At 41.7% G+C, this 26220-nt stretch overlaps 1 protein-coding gene across 1 annotated transcript in view; it reads left to right on the top strand.

Moving 5' to 3' along the window:
* Nucleotides 1-7189: 7189 nt before the first annotated feature.
* The window catches only part of Adgrl3 (adhesion G protein-coupled receptor L3), a 736167-nt gene continuing 717136 nt past the window's right edge, over nt 7190-26220 (top strand). Inside the window, exon 1 of the mRNA XM_055629463.1 lies at nt 7190-7794. The gene's annotated coding sequence lies outside the window, so the exon portion shown is untranslated. The remainder of the gene's footprint in view (nt 7795-26220) is intronic.

The raw sequence follows: 26220 nt of genomic DNA, 5'->3' as shown, positions 1-26220 counted from the left end.
AGATGCCCCTAACACTACAAGAGCAGCTATTTCCTTCTTTTTCTGTGCATCTCAGCCTTGAACTTGTTAGTTCCTCTTTATGAGGATCAGAAATCTGGCAAAAAAAATATTCAAGGAGTACTGAAAATTGCTGCACTGCCCTGTGAAAGGAATGCATGTGTTGAAAAATCTTGATTGCTGAGGAAATTCTACATTTCTCATTGTCGTTTATGATGCTATACTCAGAGATTGTGTGAACATGGTGGAAAAGGGAATCACTGGTCCAACAAAAGGTTGTAAAAACTGCTTCACTGGATGCTGATGGGCTGGCTCCTACATTAAGTACAACAGAAGCTGCAGTGGCAGAAATTCCTGGAGAAGAGAAGGACACTAGAATGGACACAATGGTGGAATGGGAGGGGGTATGAGTTGTGGAATAATTCTTGGCCCTTATCAATGCACTGTGACAGGAAGCTCAAGGCAGGTTCCTCACCAGTAACTTTAGAGATGTCACTCCAAATAAATGACTAAAGTAAAGGCTGGCTGATCACTATCCACACCAGTTCCTGGTATCAATCAGTATATATATATATATATATATATATATATATATATATATATATATATATATATATATAAAATGGTTTACTGACGCCGTTGCCCATTGCCTACATAAAATTTATTTTCTATTTTTGAATAAAGATGTCTGTACGTTCTTGATACTGGGTGCAAGAGCCACATAGCAGTGTTCTGCCGTCAACTTAAATCACCGAAGCATTTCTGTTATTCTGCAATAGTCAGGGCTGCCACCAGATGAGTTCAAAAGGAGCCTTTCTGCGGCGAGTATGAATAATTGCATACAAAGTAAAGATGTCTCCAATTATGTGACAACTTTTATGTAATAAAATTTTGTTGAAAGTTTATTTTAAAGGGGGGGGGGCTACTGTAAGGAAGCTCCTAGGAAGTGGTCACTGAATAGCTTCTTGGATTAGTCAGTTTGTCCCACCGGACAATAAACTGTGTCCTGCTAGGCCCTGTGGTGTGCTCTGTCTCTTATTCTTGCACCCTCCGAAACCTTAGCGTTCTCATCATTCAGCGCAGACTAGCAGTCTGAGTGCTGTGCTTCACTGGCAAGCCCTGCAGATGTGTTCCTACCCTGATTACCTTGATTTCTCAGCGTATTCAGCACTCACGGGTTTAAAATGTAGCTGTCTGCAGATACTTGATTGGGCAGTAGAGGACTGTCCCTGATGGGGAAAACTCGGTAATTTGAAATCTAGCAAGTGCTTACATAGTTTTGAAGAAGGTCATTTTATGTGAAGGAGGCATTGTCTCCTCTCTACATTACCTAGTTACTTGGCTACTAAAAGATTAAAATACGTGGAGTCTGGCCAAAGGTGGTGAACAGTGTTAACTCATGGGCTGAAAAAGAACTAAGAAATGAAAGAATCCTGAGTTTTCAGCTGGACACAGGATTGCCTGGAATACTTAACATTGCCCATCTGAGGAGGGGATGAACAGGAAAAGATGTGTGCAATTTTAGGGAAGTGTTCTGCAGGCCAGATATGCTCTTTTCCTCTCTTCCTTCTTTCCATCCTTCCTTTCTTCCTTCCTTCTCTTTGTGTTTACATTGTAGCCCTAATTGCTGTAACTGTAGTTGGAAATAAAGGCTACCAAAGCTGTAAGACATTGCTGCTTTTGCAAGGCTTTTATGAGCAAAAGTGAAACATGGTGAACCTTTATAGCTTGGCATTTTCCTCCAAATTGCAACTTTTCCTCCAAATTGAAACATTTGCTCTGGTAGGAGGCTCTTCAACTGAGGTTGAAAACTGAAGGAGTAAACATGAGGTCACATATCTCAGATCAAAAATTTGAAAGATTCTTAGATATTTAGGGGGCCCTACCAATAGTAAAAATAGCTAGGGTGGAGACAGACCAGACACAGTTCAGAAAGAAAAGGAGAATGAGAGAAAGAAAGCGTGAAGAAGGAAGGGAGGGGTGTTCTGAATAAGGACCTTCTTGGGAGCTGCTTAGAGAGCCCCAGGGTCTAGGTGGGCTTTCCAGTGAGATATTTGCTTTAGACTCATCCACGCTCCTTCTCTAACTAAACCCTCATTCACATTTCTATCATAAACCCCAAATCAAAACTCATGGCATCACCAAATTGGACATTAGTGCAGTTCTTACTTTGGTCTATCAGTGCGCTCATTTTCTGAGCTGAGTGTTGTCTCCCCAAGAAAAGTCCATCACAGAACAATTTCCTCATGGTGTACATTTTTATATGTTGCATTTTTCATTGACAGAAACTACTTCATAATGTTTACTGACTATTTGTATCTATTTTGTACACCCAATTTTTTATGTTTTTAATAACATTTTTTGATGTTCGAGACGTTATTGTACTTATTGCTTTGAAAAGGCCTTTGGTCAGGAAAATTTAATAGTAACTAAGATATTTAAAATTATTCTTTTCCTAATTAATTAGATATTCTGATTTTTAAATTTTTGAGTTTCTCTTCTTTTGGTTAATATTGATTTTCCTCAGATTAAATAACACTAGAGAACATTCTTTATAGTGTACTAGAGTAAACTACTCAAAAGCACCACCCCAATGTGCCTTTGAGCTGCTTTGTATAAAGCATTTGTCCTACTAAATAATCCACTTTTTAAAAATAATTTTTATTTTTTATATTAATCATAGGTTATTTACTTTGTATCCCAGCTGTAGCCTCCTCGCTCAGTCCCTCCCAATCACACCCTCCCTCCTTCATCTCCTCCCTACCCCTTTCCAAGTCCACTGATAGGGGAGGTCCTCCTCCCCTTCCATCTGACCCTAGCTTATCAGGTATCTTCAGAACTGGCTGCAATGTCCTCCTCTGTGGCCTAGCAAGGCTGCACCTCCCTCTGGGTAAGATGATCAGTCCTCACTTAGAAAGACAAATGGGATGGACACGGAAAGTAGGAGAAAACAGGAAACAGGACAGAAGCCTACCACAGAGGGCCTCTGAAAGACTCTACCTAGCAGTGTATCAAAGCAGATGCTGAGACTCATAACCAAACCTTGGGCAGAGTACAGGGAATCATGTGAAAGAAGGGGGAGATAGTAAGACCTGAAAAGGACAGGAGCTCCACAAGGACCAAATATATCAGGGCACAGGGGTCTTTTCTGAGACTGTTTCTCCAACCAAGGACCATATATGGATATAACCTAGAATACCTGCTCAGATGTAGACCATGGCAGCTCAGTATAGAAGTGGGTACCCTAGTAAGGGGAACAGGGACTATTTCTGACAGGAACTCAATGGCTGGCACATTTTTTTTTAATCAAACAAAAAGGAGTTCAATGAAGTTGTTTAGGGAAAAAAGGTACAGGGCTTACTTTCCTTTCATAGAAGACTCACCTGAGAAAATATTATCAGGAACCACTGATTTTGTAACTGGAGTAGGAGGTTTAGCTCCTTCCTGCTGGCTAGGGTGATTAGGTTCCTTGGGGCAAGTCCCATGGGATAAAGCAACATGGAAGAGCAGGGGGGGAGTGCTAGCAGCCTTGTTCTTTCTTGGAACCCCCTCAACCTCCTCAATCGCTCTCTGGGTTCTGGCTCTTCTTCCCTCTCCAGAGTCCTCAGATTTAAACTATCCGCAGCTGGCAAAAAGCCCCTCTCAGAGCCTGCATGATGCAAATAGTTTGCTGCTGTGGACCATCTGAATCGGTTCCACATCCCACACCTGGGATTAAAACAAAAACATATTTACATATAAACCAAAATGTTCACAACAGGGAGGTTTAATCAAACATGAAAGACTTATGCTCATCATATGAAAAGTGGCTCGGAAAATGAAGTTTGGACTCAAAATATGAATAACTGGTGTGAAACACTGCAAGGTTGACACACAAGTTAAACTACATAAAAAAAAAATTCTCGTCTTCTCTGCTTTTTAAAACCATCAATTGTTCTTACTCACCTTTTCCCCTCTCACCATCATGCTCTTTCAAATTGTTTCTTATATTTGGTCAATGTTTAACTACATGTTTAAGGGGCTATCCCTAGTTTTCAGCTGAGATTTTCCATACTTTGTAAACACAATACTTACAAACGTCTCAGTTATATCTATGAGTTATTTATATTTATCTTTCTACTGCCCTCACTAACAACATTTAATATCTTTTGATTTATTTTATATCCCATACATTTAAAAATAACCTATTATTTTTCTAACTATGCCCATCAAGCATATTGTAAATAGGAAATGAGTTGTTCCATATTACTTCCTTTACAACTACGAGTCTCTTATCACAATTTGCTAGTCCATTCTTTGTGAAGCTGTTTGTTTAAGTTACAAGTGAGTCCAGATTTCAGTTTATATTCAAATACCCATGTGAGTTCTTAGCTGTCCAGTATTAAGGAAATTCAAGGAGCAATACTTGAGCCAGTAAAAAATCTACTTGGTCAGTATTCAGCCATTAAATCTCTTTAACGATCTATTCCCCACTCCTGAATGAATTACTAGGTATTCAAAGAACTATGGATATAGTATGATCTTCCCTAATACCGAATGTTAAACCTGGAATTTATCTTTAAAATAGCTCTTATAATCTGAGAAGATATATGGACCAGCAGCTAATTATTTTAAAAAAGAGAGCCAGAAATAAGCAGGAGGGAATGGGTGCCGCGGTGGACGTACTATCAAACTGCTTCGAGGGCTAGTTAGCTGTTTAGTAGTATTTTCATTCCACCGACAACATAGCTAGAGGAAGCAGCCTCATGGGAGGGAAGGTTTATTTGGGCTCACAGTTTCAGAGGCCTCAGACCATGCTTAATTTGCTCTGTTGTTTTGGTAGTTACGGTACAGAACAATGTCTGTGATTGTATGGCAAGGCAAAGCTGTTCACCTCGGTGACTGGGCAGCAGAGGGCAAGGAGGTCAGGCGTCGCTATATCCTTCACAAAGCTGCATCCTCAAGGTCCTAACATCCTTACAGCAGGCCCAACCTCTTAAAAGTTCTACTACGCCCCAATATCATCAGTGGCTGGGGACCATCCTTTAACATAAAGACCTTTGGTGAGCACTTAGGATCCAGAGTATAACAGAGAAGATAATGGATATGGTGTGGATATCACATATCATGTTACAAGAACATATTTCCTCACCTTGCGATCAGCAGGAAATGGCTTCTTGGGGAGTGTGAACTGTGAGTTGAGCTTTGAAAGATGAATTCAATTCTAATAGTCACTTGTGGTGGGGATGATCGGCTTATTATGACAATGGTTAGGTTTACAGGTCTGCTGGGGTTGAAGTTAGCATGTTAGAAATTCCACAGGGCATTGGATCATTGTGATGCTCTTCAACCTTCTGCAACGTGGGGGACTTGAATAGGAATGTGACATACATATTTGGTTCATACAATAAATCTAAGTCACTGGAGTATGCTGACATAGGAACTACCTACTTATCCGTCTGAAGTGATGAAATGTTATAGGAGGGAAAAAAAACAGTTAACATGCTTAACAATTTCATTTACAAAAGCATCGCAAGGAGGTTGGAGTTAGAATCAAGACACCAAGACTCTTCTGTATCCCTTATGGTAATTTTTATTGATGTGAAATCAAAGTCATTGAATCTGTATGCCCCATTTTATGCGGAGAAAGACGTACTTTTGCCATGAACTTGTTCATTGAGGTAAGTTTCAAGGAACATGAAATGGACCAAAAGGCAGGGAATGCTTTAGAAGTCGGCACCCGCAGAAAGAACGCGTGGAGTAATCTGCACCTGTGAAAAAGACACTGGCAGAACTCCCAGCCTGGTACCTCATTCACCTACCTGAGTGGGGGGTGGGGGGGGAGGCAGGAGGGAGGCAGGGAGAGTGAAGAGGTAGAGAGTGGAGAGGGGGGTGGTGGCGGAGGAGAGTGGAAAGGGGGAGCGGAGAAAGAGGGGAGGAAAAGAGAAGAGAGAGACACAGAGGCATGCTCCTAGTCAGGAGAGAGGTACCCTTTGTCTGAGGAACCCTGCAAGGGAAGCCTCCCTTAGCAGCCCCGCGGTTCCCACCTCCAAGCTTCCACGGAGCGGCTAGGTGGAGCCCGCGCCCGAGAAGCCCTCGCGGACTCCAGATCCGGGTTTTGGCGGCCGCCCCTTTCCCTGGCTGGAGCCCCCCTCCCCGGGTCCGGGGAGCTCTCTCTCGCCCGTCGCCCCGCCGGTGGCTCACTCCGGCCTCGGCTGCGTTGGCCGCCGCCGCCGCCGCCGCGCGCACGCTGCCTGTCCGCGGGCGCGTCGGTCGCCTCCGCCCGCTCGGCCCGCAGCGCTCGCTCCAGTTCCCAGGAGCGGGGATGCAGATGGCACGGCCGGGCCGGGAGGGAGCCGCCGCCGCCGCCGCCGCCGCCGCCGCCGCCGCCGCTGGCATCTCGCGGACCGCGCGCTGCCTCCGCTCCCGCAGCTGCCGCCGCCGCTACCGCCTGTGACTCGCCCCCCTCCCCTTCCTTTCTTCTCTCGCTCTCTCTCTTTTATTTATTTATTTATTTATTCCCTTGGCACCGCTCCTCTTCCTCCGGCTGTGCGAGCGCGGAGGCTGCACGGTGTGCCGGGGCCGGTGCCCGCCTGTGTGTGTGTGTGTGTGTGTGTGTGTGTGTGTACGCCTGTGTGTGTGTGCGCCTGTGTGTGTGTGCGCGCGCGCGGGGAAGAGCGTGTGCGTGTCCGGAGGGCGCCCCGAGCCTCAGTGGCTCCGGGGAGGGAGTCCAGAAGAAGAAGAAGGGACCCCGAGCCGGCGGCCGAGGCGCTTGGCGGGGACGGCGGCGGCGGCGGCGGCTCGGAGCCCGGGCTGCGCAATGAAGCTCCCGCATGCCCGCAGCCACCCGGCCCCGCCGGCGAGCTGATCCGGGCAGCACCGGAGCTCGGGGGCCCGCCAACCCCCCGGCCGGCCCGGCGCCCGCTCTGCCCGCGCGCGTCCGCGCCGGGGAAGGAGTTTGCCCGGCTCGCGCCTCCTCTGTCGTCCTCGGAGAGGGTTGCGGGCGGCGGAGCGGACCCTCGACTGCCGGAGCACCTCGGGGGCAGCAGGGGGAGGACGGCGAGGAGGGCTGGGCGGAGAAGCCACCGCTGGCCCTCGCCGCTGCCCCTACCTATCCCCTCCCTCCCGCTCGGAGGCGGAAAGGGGAGGACGAGGAAGAAGAAGAAAAAGAAAGAGAAGGGGGGTGGGGTGGGAGAACTGGATATAAAGATCGGCTGCGGCGGGGGGGATGGTGGAAGATTTTTGGTCTCCTCAGCAGCGGCTTTTCTTGCGGCGGCGGCGGCGGCGGCGGCTGCAAGAGGAGGAGAAGCAGCCCCGGCTATGACTGCCGCATGTTAATAGCTCCCGCTCGGGTCCGCGGGCTGCAGCCGGAGACACAGCCTGACTCCGAAGTTGTGCAACTGTGCCCTGGGAGAGACATTTGAACCCTCCTTCTCTTTGCTCCGCTCCGGCCCCCCCTGGGGCGTGTGAAGCGAGGAAACCTAAAGGAAGACTAGCTTTGGGCTTTTCCCGGCGTCCCCCCTTTCTCCATGGCCGTGTAGAAGAAGAAAGGAAAAGAGACACTTTTTGTTGTTTCTTTGACTGGGGTCTCCGCCCTCCTGCCGTCTCTGCGTTTTGATTACCGTTCTTCGCTTGGTGTAGCTGGCTGGGGTGTCTACACTGGGGCCGGTCCATCTTTTTTTGTTGTTGTTTTGTTTTGGGTTTTTTCTTTTTTTCTCTTTTGCCCCGGGGCTCAATGGATGGATTGTGGAGAACTGTACGGGTTGCAGGTTGTTGAGCAACTGATGGGACCATCTCAGGGACCGGCGGTTACGGAAGGTAATTTATTCTTTGCGCTCTTCCTAATAGTGCTCGCCCTGGTCGGGCGCAGGCGGTGGCATCCTCTGGGCGGGCAACCCGAGAGGGTGCGGGGTTCACGTACACTCACCCTTCCACTCACACATTCGCCTTCGCACACTCGCCCTCAGGCGCACACTCATCTGATCGTGATGCGGGGCGGGAATGGAGCCTCCTGGCTGGTGGGCGCTGGGGTTTGGCATGGGTTCGAGGTTTTACCAGCTACTGGGCGATGTGGTGACAGAGGGAGGTGTAGGGGAGAGGAGAACCCGCGCATTGTCACTCGCACACGCCGGGTGAACGAATCCCAACCCGCGCGTTTCCCCTCCCCTGTCACCCCAATGCCGTCCTTTGGTAGGGGCAGAAAGCAGCCGAGGGGGCGCCTTTTCTCCGCTAGGCTGGAGCAACACTGGAGGTGGGAACGGGTTAGAGGACGAACAGGGACCCGGTGAGGTGCTCAGCTCTGGGGTTTATGGCGAATGTGAGGTGGTGAATCTGGTGTGTCCCTCCCTGGAGCATCCAAGGTGTCTGAGACTGCCCAGGTCGCGCCCCTGAGAAGTGGAACCGCGTTGCCTCCGGGCGTCCCTCATGCGTGTCCCCTTCAAGGCAGTTTGGTTTAGACCTGAGTGCCTAGGCTTTGTTGGGCGATAACAGCTGGAGAAGGCTGCTACTTTCATGGGTGGCAAGGGTTGAGCCGTGCTGGGAGCCAGCACCCAGGGTACAGAGGGTGTTCAATGGGTCGGGGCGGCCGCGGCGCCAGGGTGCGGTGGGCAGAGCAGAGGCGGTCGTGGTGGCGGGTTACAGGTAGGAGAGCAGGCACCTAGGTGCTTTTCGTGGGAGAGGGACAGTCTCTCTGAAGGGGCGCTCAGGAACTACCACTACCCAGCCTCTGGTTCTACCTCGGTGGCGGCAGCTGAGCATGCCAGATGTCCAGCAGTGCATCCCAGTGTTTGTAGGGGTAGTTGGCCAGTGGTAGGCGTGCGTGTTGTATGTGTGCATAGGATCCTGCGCGCTTGGGGTGGCAGGGAGGCTGTGCAGGCAGATGAGACCTGAAGCTATTTGAGTAGAGCTTGTTCGTTGAAACCGCTTGGGATCTGCTTAGCTGGAAAATCTGGTTTGAGGAGGCCCGGAGGGGTTGCAAGGAAGCCTGGCGGCAGGTTCCCTCTCCCCTGGAGATGCGTGCAGTGCTTGGAGTCGCTGGCGCAGAGCTCCAGGTACCCCAGACTGGCCTTGATAAGGAGCTGCTAGAGCAGACACCCCTCGCACATTTGCAGTAATCAAGTCTAGCCTGCAGAAATCCCTGATCCCTGGAATTATCTGGCCACTTTCCTCGCCCGAATAGAAACGTGTGTTGCTTTTATTGATGGCCAGTGATAGAGCAGCTGGGCGAACTGGAGCCTTGGAAGCCACCTCCCGGGTGTCTCCTCCCTGAGGCTCCCGTGGTCCCTGACTGCAGTAGTTTAGAGAACACTGGAAACAACAGTGCAAGCATCTTTGCCACCTACTCCCTCAGAGCCGAACCTGCTCCTGTCTGTTGTGTTTACTTTCCTGGGTGGATTACTCATTAGGAAGTGTAAGGCTGCTTGCACCTCTGATTTTACATCTTTGCAGCCAGCTGCTGGGGAAATGAGGAGACACAGACTCTGGCAGGAAGGGGGAAAAATGCCTTCTGTGTTTGGCTCTGAAGTAAATAGGAGGTCTGTTAATTTTAGTGTCATATGGCTGTCATCGCTAGTTCAAGAATGCCACCGTCGAATCTGCAAAAAAAAAAAAAGACTAGTGATTTTGCATTTGGAAAGTCAGCTACATTTGCCTATGAGATAACAGGGGTTAGCCAGCTCCCTAATTCATTTTCCAATCTATAATGGTACTAAGTGGTCAGCAGTTCTTGAGCCCAATTTATCTGTATGCGGATTACAAGTAGAATTGTCGGCCTTTTTCCAGTGTCACCCAAAGAGGATACCAAGTAATTTGTGTAGAAATCAAGGGGATGTTTATGCTGAAATCCCTCTCAGCTTTGTTTTTCTCCTTTAACTAATGAAGGAATGGGTAACAGATGTGCAGGGATAAACACTTCTTAATAAAGTTATGCTTCCAAAGAGAAGTACTTTTAAAATGCAATAAGTAAAATATATTGCATTACTTTGTTGTATATTACCTCTGACTACTTTGAGGTTTATTGAAAATGGCTAAGTTGTAGTTTACTTTAAAAAAAATACATCTTTGTAAATGGGCATTTTATTTTCTAAGTATACTTTTATTAAGTTTCTGACCAGTTCAGTAAAGCATAGGTTACAAAGGACAAGTACAAAATCATCCACTGTTGCCTAATTTGAGTAAGTTATATTTTATAAAGTATTTGTAAGAGATATTGTAAGTGACCATGTCCATAATGATAAAAAATCCTTACAGTTATGACTTTTAAATCTCCAGAATCTTGCTCCCTATGCTTTCTTTTTCTCCCTTTTTAGGGGTTTTGTGTGAAAGTCTGTGTACTTGCAAACATTTCTGAGGATTGAAGAATACTTTCCCTCTCCTTCCCGAGGCTCTCACCACGGTGATTTGCAGTCTTTATGCTGGGAGATCCCATCAGATCTGTTCTGTTTCCTAGCAGCATGTCATACATTCCACAGGTCCTTATGTCATTAGGACTAAGTCTGTCAACCTATTGCGCTGTCTTTAGCCAAAGGTGAATATGTCAAGAGTATTTGATTGCCATTCTTCAGCACTTGCTTCTCACTAAATATTCAGTAATCTGCTCCTCTGGAGTCTGTGGTTGAGTGGACCACTACTTACCCAGAGAAGGAGGTGTGATGAGTAAGAGGGTTTATGTTAGCTATTTAATTTCTTGAGGTGGAGATGTTGGGCTGCATCAGGCATCCCTAGCTAGAAGAGTGGTAAGCCAACCTGTGATTTGTCAGCTGGGGAAATGCTTTTGATGTCTCAGTTTAGGTTGCATAGTGTGATTATGCTTCAGATGGAGAGCCCTGCTAAAAATTATGAATGGGAGGTCTTTATGACATAATTCTCTTAATAATATTCTCATTGCAGTTTGTAGATCATCCCCCCATGCACCCCTAACCCCAGTCCATTAGGCGGGTGTGGGATGTACTCGCTCCAGCTGCTATGCCTGACATTGTTTCTAGTATTCAGCAACAGGCAACATTTTTTTATGGACTTGATTTACCTTTGATTCATAAGAACTATGGGCAGGAATCATAAGTAACAGATTAAACATGATTATGAGATCTCTGATACTGAAGTTACTAAAATCATAATGGAAGACTGAAATTGTTTCTCAGATTTGATCTGGGCCACTTTACAGTTCGCTCGAAACTCCTTCGAAAGGGCTGCCAAATGAAAAGGGCATTTTGCTCCAGAAATCAGCAAGGAAACCTGAGCATGATTTTTGCATTTAGGGTCCTGCACTGATTTTGAGAAATGCTTGAGATGCTTAGTTTTGCCTGGGATGAACTATCCTGAGAGTGGTTGGGAGGAGAGGCAGCTCAGCTTTCCCTAAGTTTCACAAAGGGCTCTTTTGCCTGTGACTCCTTAGATTTGCATTACATTCAAAGTATGCCTTTGCTCACTTAGGGTGGGTCTAGGCTACATTGTAACTTAACCTTTGTTTCCTTCAGTAGGGCATGTGTATGCTTAGATTATTGTTGCTTTTTAGATTATCCCTGGCTTTTTATTCTGTGCAAATGCTTTTGCTGAAGGAATGCCTTAGTTAATAAGAAAACAAAAGCCGTCAAATGTAAGGGCATTGGGGTACTTTTTCTTTGTTATCTCACTCAAACACACATGAGCACAGTCACTGTGTGTGCGTGTGCGTGCAAGTGGTTATGGAGATTTTTAATTCCTGCAGAGAAAACTCCAGTTGTTCATTCACTGTGAACTTGATACCGATGCTTCTATACATTCGAAAACCTAGTAAGAACTTGTCCATAGATAACATTAATGATTTCTATGCTGTGCATTCCCCCTCCCTTCGTAAAATGTGTTTAATGATTTGCCTGGTCTGTGTATTAATGAAAGTAATTCTCCTTCACAAATAACCAAGTGTAATGTTTCTTTTAGAATTCTGAATTTCATATTCATTCATTGACAAACACAAAATGTAAAAACAAGTCACTAGTTGACTGGCTGTCCTACTGCAAAGGAACTGAACTCCATTTATTTTAGGGTTGGCGGAGTTCTGCCTCTATTTCAGCATGGAGGGGTACTTTAAGCCTTTTTCTTTTCTTTTTCTCCCTCTGTAGTAGAACTTGAACCTAGTACTCCAAGGGTGTTATACAGGCAAGTGCTTTACCACTGGGTTACATTCCCAGCCCCCAGATTCAATAAATATTAGTAGATAATGAAATTATTCATCTCCTAGTATGTCCTCCTGACATTATAAAAAGAACTTAATGTTAATGAATGTCTTCATAAGAGTAAATGCAGACCAATGAAGTTAAAATTTTGGCCTATATTACTCAGAAGTTTAAATGGAATCGTGTTAATGGCAATCCATTTCATACTGAGAATTGTGTTTGGGATGGAGAAATAAATCATCTGACCGACAGCCATCTGCCTTGTAAAATTTGCAGCTCAGTTGTTGTATAGAACCAAGAATGTTCTTAGACCAGTACTCTCTAAGTATGTTGCTGGGAACTTGAGGGTTGTGAGACCCCATCAAAGACCTACAAAGAAAAAAAGTCTTCATAATCAACCTTTCAACATTGTTTGCCTTTTGTTCTCCTTTTCATTCATGTACAGTTGAGATTTCCAGAAGGTGTGTGGATCATGATGACATCATTGTTCTGCTGGCATATGACATGTGCACTTGTGCTTTCCTGCCTTTTATGGAACTTCCAGTTTACTAATATATACATATATATATATATATATATATATATATATATATATATATATATATATGTATATATATATACAACAGTGACAATTTCCCATAGCACACTCAAAGGACACTTTATATATCTTGTCTTAAAGAGTATAAGGGAATCCTGTGACCAAAGCAACTGAGACCGAGTCAAACTTTTCCCCAGATCTTCCTCCTCATAATGTCATCACGTGACCATAAAAGGGAACATCTAGGAGGAGTTATCAAGTATAATTCAAGCTTCAAAAGCACAGGCAGGCTGTAGATGCTGTGTTTACTAGTTCCCCGGTAATACCATTACTGTGTTCCTCAATGTTCTGTGGAAAGCTTGATGGTAAGTGTTTTGGCAATCACACGGGTATCCAGTAAGAGCTGCTGACTGGCACTTGGATGATTATAGAGGAGCCAAGAGAAAAGAAATTTAAACCTATTCATGAGGCATAGCTCATTTATCTAGAAAGGAAGAATGGTGTAGAGGTAAAGAAAAGCACATGGTTGCCTAGGTTTTTGAGAATCTATTTGACTTGGGACCGGACATTTGATCTCACTGTACCTCAGTTTCCTCTTTTACTCTGATGGGGTTGGCAGTTGTATTACATTCACAGACTGTTGTGAAAATACAACAGGCAAATATACTGAAAGGTTTGGAAACAGTTTCTGGAACACAATAATAATAAATAGTCAGTGACTGCTGCCTTTATTGCTATCATCATGATTATCATTGTCATTAATACTGATCTCTCAAGAGTCCTAGGAAACATTAATCAATTCCCCTGTGTGATTCAGATATGCTGTTACGTTTCACATCACTACTTCGTAGTGTACGTTAAAATCTTTCTAAATTTAAAAGTTTCATGTAAGAGATCCTTGTTTTATTCTTAGACCTTACAATTCATGGAGAGTTGATAGCAGTTTTTTAAATAGGAGAAATTAATAGAACACCTTTGTCAGTTTGTGCTAAGGTTGAGGTTGGGTAGTGTGAATGCTCAATTAGAACTAGTTTCAAAGACCCTAATTGAATATTTATGCATCTTGGGAATTATTAGGGAGGAAATCACTTTTCTGAAGTGATATCAAGATGACTCACTACACACTTAATCTGTTAATCACTACCTAAGCACCACAACAGGCCATTTCAGTGAAAAGGATCCTTGGGGTAATTATATCCTGTGGTTCAGTCTGTATATGAGTGGTTGAAATGCCTTACTAATGGTGAAGGAAGCTTTGCATACAAATTAGCTTGACTAGGTGCTAAAGTTTAACTAGAGAACTCTAGTCCTTGGGAATCAAGTTTTCGGACAACTATTGAGAGCTCTGTACAGACTCTACACATTTTTACATATTTTCCATGGATATATGTAAGTTTGGAATCAGGTCTGTCACTGTGAATAACCCCAGCACTTGGATTGATGCTTTCACAGTTTGGGAGAAATTAAATCCTACTGTGTAGATAGGCAGAGTGAAAAACCGTTTAAAGTATAAGTTTTTCAGAAATGGCCCCTGGATTAGAGACATCTGAATATACTCTCCAACATCCACAGGTATGCATCCAAGGTGTCATCTGAGAAAAAAAGAGAATAAATCCACATTGCTGCTTAGGGAAGAAGAATAAGATTCAGGGAGCGTTTGACTCATGTTACCTGACATTACTAGTCATAGTGTTGTTAGAAATGGCCTTGAGTACAATCATTAAGAAAGCTTAGCTAAATCAAATTTCATCTTCTTAATTGAAGAGTTCTTTATGAGCTACGAAAATCAATAGTGTTTTTACTAAGCTGTTAAGAAATGTTTGGGGTCTGTTTTTTGTTTCTCTTACTGGTCTTTCTTTTATCTCTCCTTTTTAACCATTGAAATCCTCATTTCTGAATGCCTTTCCTTCAACTAAAAAAAATGTTAAGTTCTGCTACTAATAATTCCTTGCCAAAAATAATCCTGACAGGAAAAAAAAGGTCTTTTGACATCCACCTCACTATGCCTGAAGATTGACTTTAAGTCATGAAAATAACCATTTAACTTAAGACATTTCAAGTTAAACAGCAGAGCTTCTTTTCGCGGGGTGTCAACAGCTCTTTAAGCATTAACTGCCTCAATGTTGTAACCAAATCAAGTCATCATCTACTTCCAAGATTTACAGATTTCCATGCCTTTGAAAGATTTATAACCTCAAAGTACAAGTACTCATAAGATTGCTATACATGAATTATGCAAAGGAAATCTTACAATTCAGAACCCAAAAAATTGCCTTAAAGACTAGAAGTATTGAAAGGCTCATAAATAAGTTTAAAGTTGAGCATGAACATCTGTATTCCAGTGACTGTTGCCAATAAGAGTACTCTTTGTCTTTCTTTCTTTCTTTCTTTCTTTCTTTCTTTCTTTCTTTCTTTCTTTCTTTCTTTCTTTCTTTCTTTCCCTTCCTTCCTTCCTTCCTTCCTTCCTTCCTTCCTTTCTTCCCTCCTTCCTTCCTTTTTGTCTTCCTTTTCTTTTCAATGTGTGACTCTTCTAATTATCTAGTTTTTACATGGAGAAGAAAAATCTATAACATAGCAGTTGAGAAGAATGGAATGGGGGTAAACATCACCAACAACAACAAAAAAAGGCCTGCCATGTTATACAACTGACTGGCTAAGATGCAGCACACTTAAGAGTTTGAAAGTATGACTCAAGAAAATGAAAGCCAAGTGAAAAAAAGATTAACAAAACAACCCCCACCCCCACCAGCTCCCTCTGTTTGATGAGCCTGTGTTGGTGTTTATGCATCCCGCAGAGACAGAGTGTGTTACTATTCAAGACAGCCCCCAGTGGCTCACAGTAGCCTGAGCCTATGAGAATAGGGGTGAGACTCAGCCTGGTTTTTGATGTTCTGCTCCGGTGGGTAACTTGAATACTAAAATGCATTCCATTGACAGCTGACCCTGTGAGAGGGTTTTCAACAGTCTCCTGTTTTGTTTTGGTTTGGTTTCCTTCTCCCTTCCTTTGCTCAAAGCTCTTACGAATAGAGACTTTTGGCTGAGAGGAAATGGGCCTGACTGATGGTCATCTTTCTGTATTAGATTTGATTTCTGGTAGTCAAGGGAGGGCTTAGCTGATTTACATGAGCATTTTCTTTCCTTCAAGTTTTCTGTGTTCTTGATTTGTCAGAAGCTAATGTGTGTTGTTTGAAAATTGACTCGGAATACTGATCATGACTTCAAGGAATGGACAAAGAACCTATTGAGAAATAATTTTGGTTAATACAACACATGTGTGTATCCATTGCTTTTCTTCTTTGTAGTGGCTTTAGACTTCAGTAGAAGTTTTCCAGGGACATTAAATTTTATTAAATATAGTTGTCTATGGATGGAGAACTGAGGCACCTATTTCCTTTAACAATAATACACGTTCGTTTCAGTTTAGGAAAATTTCAGTTAAATGTCGGTCTCACTTTCAACAACTTGTCAAGTATTCCACAATAATTCTGAAATGATGAACACTTTATAGTAATATTGCAGTTGTCATGTTCACTTATATTCAACTTTAAAAGTTTAGATGAGATGTTATATGTATGGCCTTTTATTTTAATTGCAAAGCTAGCTTTAGGTTGCAATGGCTCATTTATTGGGAGTTTACTGTGTTTTTTTAGATGAAACATTTGGGGGGAAGGGTGGAGGTTTACCTAAATCAGTACAGTTTTTCATGTTCTCTTCCCCTGGGCTCCTGCTTCAGTTGTAAGCCCCCACCCATATTACCACTTTGCCTTCTCCAAAATGCTTAGAAGGTATGTTTGGTTTTTTTTTTTTTTTTTTTTTTTCGTAGTTAGAATTAGATACTTAGCTTTTACAGCTGTCTGATATAGCTTGAGTATCTCAAAACAGTAATCCTCATGTCTGAACCACTCTCTTCTTAAAATTCAAAACTTACTTGACCTTAAATGCAAGGTCATGCATTAAAAATGCACATGCAGACAAGGTATATATGCTGCCTAGGAATGATGAGTGAATTTCATGGGTATCATTTCAGAATACCTCACTGTATACATGTAGATGTTAAACAAGCAACAGATAAATATTCAAACGGCAGAGCAGTTCTGTCCAAGCAGTTTGGATAAGGAATTCAACCTCTGTATACCGGCATATCAGAGTCTGTAAGGATGTTGCGCTTCCTCTGTGGATAGAAAGATAATGAACTCAGAGGGAAGGCTCAATTGACACCAGACGATTTTCCACAGAATACAAAAGAGCAGTTTATATCATCTGAATGTCCAATATAGTAACCGTTTGTTAACTGATAACAAACCAGCATTGAAAAACTGGCTCTGAAAACTATTCATTGAAAATAGTCAAGAGTCATCTTGTAGATACATACCATACTCAAAAACCCAACAAAATCATGCAAAATCATGGTTTAGAAATTTTCAGCTTTTGGTCGGAAACACCCACCGTGGCCGAAACCCTGTCACAAGTCACCAGTACTCTGCGTAGTGTGGAAACCTACTAAACCCTGGAAGATGCCATTTACAGAATAAATGACGTGGGGTGTTTTTTTGTTTCTGTTTTTGTTTTTGTTTTTTCCATTCTGTGGTAGAGTTACTGTGGAGTCCAAAGGCCTAACTGAACTCGGGTTTGGCCAGAATGCTGGCAGAGAACCGTGCCCTTCTTATAGGCTTTAAGTAGATTATACAGGCACCCATGTGAACAGGGCTTCCCAGATGTCTCATCAGACAGTACTCAGGATAGAACTAACTCGTGTTTGAGTGTCACCAACGAATTCAGAATATCTTTACAAAAAGGAGGCACGTACTGAACGCTGAGGGAAGGTGGCATAGGAAAAATTGTTAATCTTAACAGAAACTGGAAAAAAACACAATTATGGTATGGGAATAAACACAGCACAAAATAAATGCCAACAGAAGTAAAAGAAGGACCAGTGTGCATTTACGGATATGTCTCTATCCATCTGCTTGAGCATTTACACTGGCTAGTGCACTCATTATGTCATGCTTCAGATGGAAATACATGTTTATTCAAGTAAACCTTCTGTTTAGAGACAGACTCTTCAAATGGACAGCAAGTGGGATGTTTCCAATAATTGAGGCTGAGTAACTTCATCTGTATGCAATGACTCCAAGGAAACTTTACCTAAGTATATCTAATACTAATGTTTTCAAATGACAGGTATCTAATCTCTTTCCATTATGTCAACATCAAAGCCCGAATGACCCACCGAGGTAAAGTGGTGCTCTAAAGTATTACTTTATATGAGTGCAGGATGCTAAGTCTATTGATATTTTGTATCTGTATGTGAATATGTGTGGGTGGGCGTGCCTATGCCTGTGTGAATGTAATCTGTGACGATAGGTGAGCTTATGTGCATTACATATATGTAGGATCACACAGAGGACATAAGAGAACATCAGATTCCCTGGAACTGAAGTTGTAGGTAGTTGTGAACCACCATGTGGGTCCTGGGACCAAATCCAGATCCTAGGAGAGCAATAATATCAACTACTTTCTGAACTATTGAGTCATTTCTCTAGCCTCCAATTTATCATCATCATTATTATTATTATTTGAGATGCCGTCTCCTTATGAACCTGGAGCTTGCCAATTTGGTTAGACTAGCTGATCAGTGAGCTTTCAGTATCCCCTGTCTCTCCCTTCTCAGTGGTGATGCCACAGGCTCATAGCCACCTTAGGGTAAGCACTTTAATGCCTGAGACCCTGAGACACCTCTACAGATCTTTGTGCTTTTTTTTTTTTTTTTTTTTTTTTTTTTTTTTTTTTTTTTTTTTTTTTACTTCATAGTTCAGGCTGGCATTGAACTCTTTATTCTCTTGCCTCAGAATCACTGTTCTAGGCATTTACTGCCATGCAAAGCTTGTTTTTTTTTAATTATTTTTATTTTCTTTTATTTAAATTGGAAAGTCATGTTATTTTAAAAATTTTAGTACCAACTCAGTATAAGTAGTAACATATGAAGATAATTTAGGAGAAATCTTACAGGTTGATAGAAGTTTAATTAGAAGAACTGCCTTGAATAGTGATCTTCCTTATTGCAGGTCCCTAAAGAAGAAAGAACATTAGAAATCACTATGCTATCAACACTGTGTTTTGGTGATTTGATGGTATTAAGCAAACTTTGCAAGCATTTCCCTTTTTTGGTGCGTTTGATTAAATGTGTGATCTTATCTCTGTGAAACAGCCTGCTGGGCTGCTGACAGTAGCGTTCAGAAATGAAATTTGCTCAGAGCCCCTGAGCAGACATTTATTCAATGAGACCTTTCTTGAATAATAGATGGCAGTGAGATAGCAGTAGTGTGCCTGTGTGTCTTGTGTGTGTTTCCTTCCTTGAGTTTAGGGAGTGCCGAGACAGAGCAACAGCAACACAAAAGGTAAACAAAGGAAAGCATCAGGTTTATAAATGAGTGACTAGTCTGCTTTATTGTAAATGGAGATCGTCCTGTGTGATGTGTAATGAAGTTTTCACTGTTATTTCAGAGGAATTTCATTAATGCTTTCTCAGGGTCTCCTTGAGTCCCAGCAATTTTGAGTCACTCATTCATTCATCCTTATGTAGCTTATTGAATATTTTGAAGATCATATCTAAATTGTTTTTTATGGTTACAGAACATACTCAACTCTAAGCATTGGTAACAAAAAGTTAAGGCAGAAACCATCTATGTGTTGATACTCCTTATCTTACTTAGGATCATTATTGTGTTGATAAAACAGCAAGAACAAAATAAATCTGGGAGGAAAGGGTTCACACTTCCATATCACTGTTCATCATTGGATGAAGTCAGGACTGTAACTCAAGCAGGGCAGGAACCGAAGGCAGGAGCTAATGCAGGGGCCATGGAGGTATGCTGATTACTAACTTACTCCACCTGGCTTGTTTAGCCAGCATTCTTCTGAAACCCGAGACCACCAGCACAAGGCAGGTCCAACCAAAAATAGGCTGAGCCCTCTCTTATCATCCACTAATTAAGAAAATGCCCTAGTCTGTTGCCCAATTGAGGCTCCCTTATCTCAGATGACTCCAGCTGTGTCAAGTTGACATAAAACTAGCCAGGCAGTACACTGCTTGTTTCACAGTACTCACAGAGTTATTTTGAACTTGAAAATTCGTATCAATTGCCCATTTTGTATTCGGTATGTATTTCAGTGAAACTGAGATTATATACACAATTGTAAAATTTTCTCGAACTCCTCCAAGTGCCATTAATTTTTTGAGAGCATCGTTTCAATACTACAAAATATTCTCTAGTTATTATTCTCTATTTGTATACTAAGAATATATTTATATATCCATATTGCCTGTCAATTCTTATACTAGGATAAATGATGTCGCAATGAATATATTAACTTTTAAACCTGGGTTGATTCTCTAGTTCCGCAGCTCAGATTCCTTGCATTAGGTCAGAGGGCACATTACTGTTCTTGACTTCTCACTTCTGTGAGTGTGCCTTCTGGGTCAGTGGTCCTTTGGAAGTCCTCTCTTTAGAATTTCTTTTTCTTAATTGTATTTAGCAATTATCACTTCTTTGTAATGTAACACAGTAATTTTTACATTTTTTTTTTGTAATTTTTAGCATTTCCTGAGTTACGTATTTACCAGGATATAAAAGCCAGGGTCAGTTCCTCTTTAATAAAGAAGGGGATTCCCTGTATATTTTAATATTCGAGTAGGACGGTGGATTATATCTTTAAGTACTAGGACTTTCCTGAATAGGCCCCTTAGTTCTTTGAAGCTGTCATTTTACAAAACTCAAGTTTTACCAAACTCTTAGTGGTACACCAAACTGATCACTGGATGGATCTTTGAAAATTTAAGTATGAAGAATCAGAGTAAATGACCAATAAACACATTCAGAGTAAATGAGATCTGTGTCTGAAGAAGCAGAGTGCAGTGGGGCAGAAGAATATAACATGGCTTACAGAGAGTAAACACAAATATGAGTATCGTTAGACAGGTGTGGTTGGAGGTGTGTTCGTAGAAATGCACTAGGAACAAAATTTGAGGTGTTTCACAGTGATGATGCACATTTCTAGGATTTGTATACTGAATCTGGGACTACCTAATTTTGATTTTGTTAATTCTGTGTGAGTGTGAGTTTGTGTGTGTGAGTGTGTGTGGGTATTATGAATGTAAGTATGTGTATGTGGGCACAGGAAAAAGAGGGAGAGGGAGAAAGACTACTATTTTATGTATCACTGTTGTGACTTGTGTTTCCTTTTGCAACATTTTAGGTACAGTTGCAGGAGACAGAACAGAATTTGGTTTACTCTCCCTCTCTGTGTTTTTATGTAACTCTGCATCAGAACATATTTATGAGACAGATTACAATGCTTGATAATAAATGATTGTATAACTGCACGGCTGCGCTCTGTGGACCTACAGGAATCAAGTGAATATGCAAATGGTTATTAAAGTTTCTGTGGCAAGACAATTTTAAATGACATTGAAAATTGCTGTTTTGTGCACTTTAGTTTTTTTAAAATACGACACTGTGAAGAGCTGATGGGACTGTCCCAACATGGCAGGTATGCAGCTTCTCTGCTCCGCAGCAGTATTACTTCTTGAACTTCTCCGGTTTAAGGCACTGTATTGGCACCATAGAGTTATGTTCCAGTGGTCATAGAACCCTCTGTCTGTCTTTCTTTAAATAGTGCGTGAGATAGTGGTGACTTCCTTTAAAATGTCTGGAATATAAAGGGAAGTGGTGAAGCTTTTTTGAACAGAATTCCCCGCGGGGTTGGGTACAGAGCTTGCTTCAAAAGTGGGAGGACTTGGATTCTAATTGTAGCAGGCATACATGCAGGCCTGTGAACACACACACACACAGACACACACTGAAGAAATTAGACTATCCTTGCTTAAAAGTTACATTAAAAAAAAAGCAACCAACCCCTTTTACTCAACAGCATTCATTACAGAGTCGATCTTACAAAAAATATTTCATTATATCCTCCTTGAAGAATAATATTTCATGTGTTAATTGGATATTGAAAAATGATGAAATGGGTTACATATTTTATAATAGTTTATATATTAAATGTGATATAATGAAGCTATTATGTAAAAATATTAAGGATTCTAGTAAGTTTCTCTCATAATAGTCAGATTTCTTTTTTTGTACTTGTAACTGAATGTTATGAGTCACACATGTAATTCCAGAACTCACAAAGCAGAGGCAGAATCAGGAGTTCAAGGCCAGCCTTGGCTAGTGGAAATATATTGTCTCAATATTTCCCTTATGATTTTTTTTCTCAGTAAATCACTTCAGCGTTTGGCATTGCTTCTTATGTCAGTTTTCTTTATCTTATGTTAAGTTATTAAATACATTTAATATCCAGGACAGACTAATCTTTGAATTTTAACACTTCTTTTAGAAAAAGTGTGCACAATGGATACTGAATACTTAATGCTATTTCTTTTTTCACATGACTGAATTTATTTACATAAAATTTTAAGTTATCATAAATTTTCAGTATTAAATCATATTAAGCTCTAGAGAAGTTGAACAATCTATTTTGAAAGTGAACATATACATCTAGGAAAATATAAAATACCGTGATTAAAATGTCTTTCTGAATGAATATTGAAAAGAACAGAGCACAGTTTTAGAGATTGGAAAAAAAACACAGTTTAAAACTTTACACTGTGAGAAATTACTGTCAATGGCTTAATTTCCTCAACGGTTAAGACAGGTGTAAAAATGTACTTACTTTCATAGGTATACCAAATATTAAATGAGCTAGTGCACATACTATGAGCTCATGAATAGAAAATTATTTGAATTTTTATTTTATTTTATTTTTTGTTTTTTAGAGTGTCCTCAATTTTATTTTTTAAATTAATTTATTTTTATTAATTACAGTTTATTCACTTTGTATGCCAGCTGTAGCCCAGCCTCATTCCCTCCCAATCCCACCCTCCCTTATCAACTCCCATAACCCTCTGAAAGTCCACTGATATGGGATGTCCTCCTCCCCTTCCATTTAACTCTAGCCTATCAGGTATCATCAGGACTGGCTGCATTGTCTTCTTCTGTGGCCTGGTAAGGCTGCTCCCCACTCAGGGGGAGGTGATCATAGAACCAGCCATTGAGTTAATTTCAGAGATAGTTGCTGTTCGCCTTACTAGGAAATCCCACTTGGCTACTGAGCTGCCATGGGCTATATCTGTGCAAGAGTTCTAGGTTATTTCCATGCATGGTCCTTGGTTGGTGTATCAGACTTAGAAAAGACCCCTGTGCCCAGGCTTTTTTGTTTTTGTTGCTCTCCTTGTGGAGCTCCTGTCCCCTCTAGGTCTTTCTATCTCCCCTTCTTTTATAAGATTTCCTGCACTCAGCCCAAAGTTTGGCTGTGAGTCTCAGCATCTGCTTTGATACCCTGCCTTGTAAAGTCTTTCAGAGGCCCTCTGTGGTAGGCTCCTGTCCTATTGCCTGTTTTCTCTCTCTTCCTATGTCCACCCCTTTTGCCTTTCTGAGTGAGGATTTGTCATTTTACCCAGGGTCATCCTTCTTGCTTATCTTCTTTAGATGTACAGATTTTAGTAGGTTTATCCTATATTATATATCTAATATCCTCTTATAATTGAGTATATACTATGTGTGTCTTTCTGCTTCTGGGATCTCTAACTCAGGATGATCTTTTCTAGTTCCCAACATTTGCCTGCAAATTTCATGATGTCCTTGTTTTTAATTGTATAAATGTACCACAACTTCTGTATCCATACCTCTGTTGAGGGACATCTAGGTTGTTTCCAGGTTCTGGCTCTTACAAATAAAGATGCTACGAAAATGGTTGAGCAAAATGTCCTTGTTGTATACTTGAACATATTTTGGATATATGCCTAGGAGTGGTATAGCTGGATCTTGAGGTAGAACTATTCCTAATAGTCTGAGAAAGTGCCAGATTGATTTCCAAAGTGGTGTACCAGTTTACATTCCCATAAGCAATGGAGGAGGGTTCCCCTTTCTCCACATCCTCTCCAGCATATACTGTCATTTGAGCTTTTGATCTTGGCCATTCTGATAGATGTAAGGTGAAATCTCAGGGTCATTTTGATTTGCATTTCCCTGATGACTAAGGCTGTTGAGCATTTCCTTAGGTGTTTCCATGCCATTTTATATTCTTCTACAGTGAATTCTCTGTTTAGCTCTGTACCACATTTTTTTAATTGGATTACTTGATTTGTTGCTGTTTAACTTGTTGAGTTCTTTATATATCCTGGATATCAGCCCTTCTTTCAGATATAGGGTTGATAAAGATCCTTTCCCAGTCTGTAGGCTTTCATTTTGTTCTAATGACAGTGTCCTTTGCTTTAGAGAAGCTTTTCAGTTTCATGAGGTGTCATCTATTGATTGTTATTGTCCTGTTCTGCCAAAGTTATTACTTTTCTAAGTATACTTCTATGTTTTTCTGTCATTCCCTAATGAAAATCTTTACTTATATCAACTTTGCCATCCATTCTTCTCTATTTAATCCATATGTCTGCAGGGTGCTCAGAATGAGGAACATCACATCCAAAATATCTTCTGATTTTATGAGACTTGCAAACTCATGGAAATGAGACATTAAACAGTATATCTGATATTTTTGTTTGTTGTTTCTTTTGTTTTTTGTTTGTTTGTTTGCTGTTAAGGTGGTTTGCACTGGAAGTACAGCATGCCGTGAGAATTCAGCTGCAGAGTTAGAGTGTTAGATCCTGTTTAAAGTCAGGGAGTGGGGGGATTTCTCAAGGGAAGTAGGAAGGTCAGCTCAGGGAGCATGCTTTATAGACAATGTTATCAGAAAGGCACACCACAAAGCTTGTACCTGGGCAGGAGTGTGGTGGAGCAGAATGAAGGGGAGAAGGCAGCAGCATTTGGATTTGGCTGTATGTACATCATATCTGAAATGGTCATCTGACAGAGCATGCTGGCTAGTTTTTGTCAGACCCTCAAATGAAGAATTGTCTTACTCAGATTGGCTTGTGAGCATGTGTGTGGTAGCATTTGCTTGATTGCTGATTGATGTGGGAAGGCCCAGCCCAAAGAGAAAAGTACCTCCTCTAAGCCTCTGGTCCTGGGTTTCATGAAGATCCAGTAAGCAGCCTTGCCTCCTGGTTCTTGCCTATGATGCCGCTTGAATTCCTGTCCAGATTCTCTTCAACACTCTAAGATGAAACTGATCCTTTTACGCCCCAAGTTGATTTTGGTCAGTGTTTCATTACAGCAACAGTAAGCATATCAGGGTGCCAAGGAAGCAAGTATAGAGAATGTCTTAGTATGCATTGATGAGCTGATGTTGAATTTTAGGATGTCATAAAAAGTACTTGCCCTAACCAGTCGCCAGACACTCTATTTGAGAATAGAGCTGACAAATACTAAAAGCAAGGTGTCATAGTTTAACGTTAGGGATATACACTCAATCATCTCTGTGACTCATGGTTGGAAGAGAGTCCTTTGCTCCAGAAGCTTGCTGAGTATTCACCCTTTCCCTAACTTCCTGTTTTAGTATCATCTACCTTTTAGCTTGGAGGAATCTGTGCACAATGAAGAAGTTGATGTAACAGTAGTATGCTAAAGTTTAGCCAGAACAGCGGGAAATTAGTAATGTGGAAAGAATTGAGAGGTCTGTAATGCTGTCACTCATTTACACAGGACAGACTTCATCTCTCCTTTATCAAGATTAAGGCTGTTATTAAATCTTAGGGCAGGCTTTTGGTGGGCGGTTATATAATTAATTTTAAAATCGTTTTGAGCAAATAACTTAATGCTAATGAGAAGTGATGTATGTTCTTGAAAAATAAAGCTACTGTAGGGGGTCATTGAGCAAAATAAAAATAATTATGGTTTAAGAAAACTATCCTTGTGGAGTAAAATTATTTACTGGAGGAAGTGTACTGTTATAAATATGGCTCAAGTCTTAATTCACTTTTGAGTATGTATTTACTGAGTGACTTATGTGAGAGATTTGAACTCTACTGTGATAAAGATCAAAAAGGAAAAAGAAAAAAAAAAAGTGCAGCGTTTCTTGAGAACTTTAACCCAGGGAGCTCAGACAGGCTAGATAAGGCAAGGTTTTTCTGATTCACCGCTAAAGACTGCCCAGAAACTGGTGAGGCAGCTGGAAAACACTGACACAAAACACTTTAGCTTAAGGGCAAGGGAAGAAAGGGTTTGTTGAGTATCCCAGGAGAGCAAGCTGGAACAGAGGTTTGGGAAAATAGGTATAAAATCTGGCCTAGGAAGTAGGCAGAAGTGCAAAGGGGACAGCAAGGAACACCGTGGGAGGCCAAATGGCAGGAGAGTTGAAGCCTCCCCCTGCCACTGCTCAGCTGGATCAGCCTTCCTGGGGCCCCTTCATGGACTTCCCTAGTTTTGGCTCATGTACATGTATGTTACAGTGTTCCAATCCTATGTAACTGTTTAATTTGTTTTTGTTGTTGTTGTTGTTGAAAGTTAAATGCCATTGTCTGGAGTTGTGTTCTACAGCTATACACACACACACATCCATATATATATATATATATATATATATATATATATATATATATAT

The sequence above is a fragment of the Psammomys obesus genome, unplaced genomic scaffold (assembly GCF_907164565.1).
Source record: "Psammomys obesus unplaced genomic scaffold, mPsaObe1.curated_primary_1811, whole genome shotgun sequence".
NCBI lineage: Eukaryota > Metazoa > Chordata > Mammalia > Rodentia > Muridae > Psammomys > Psammomys obesus.
Note: the sequence above shows the minus strand (reverse complement) of the source record. Positions and strands in the feature narration are given on the sequence as shown.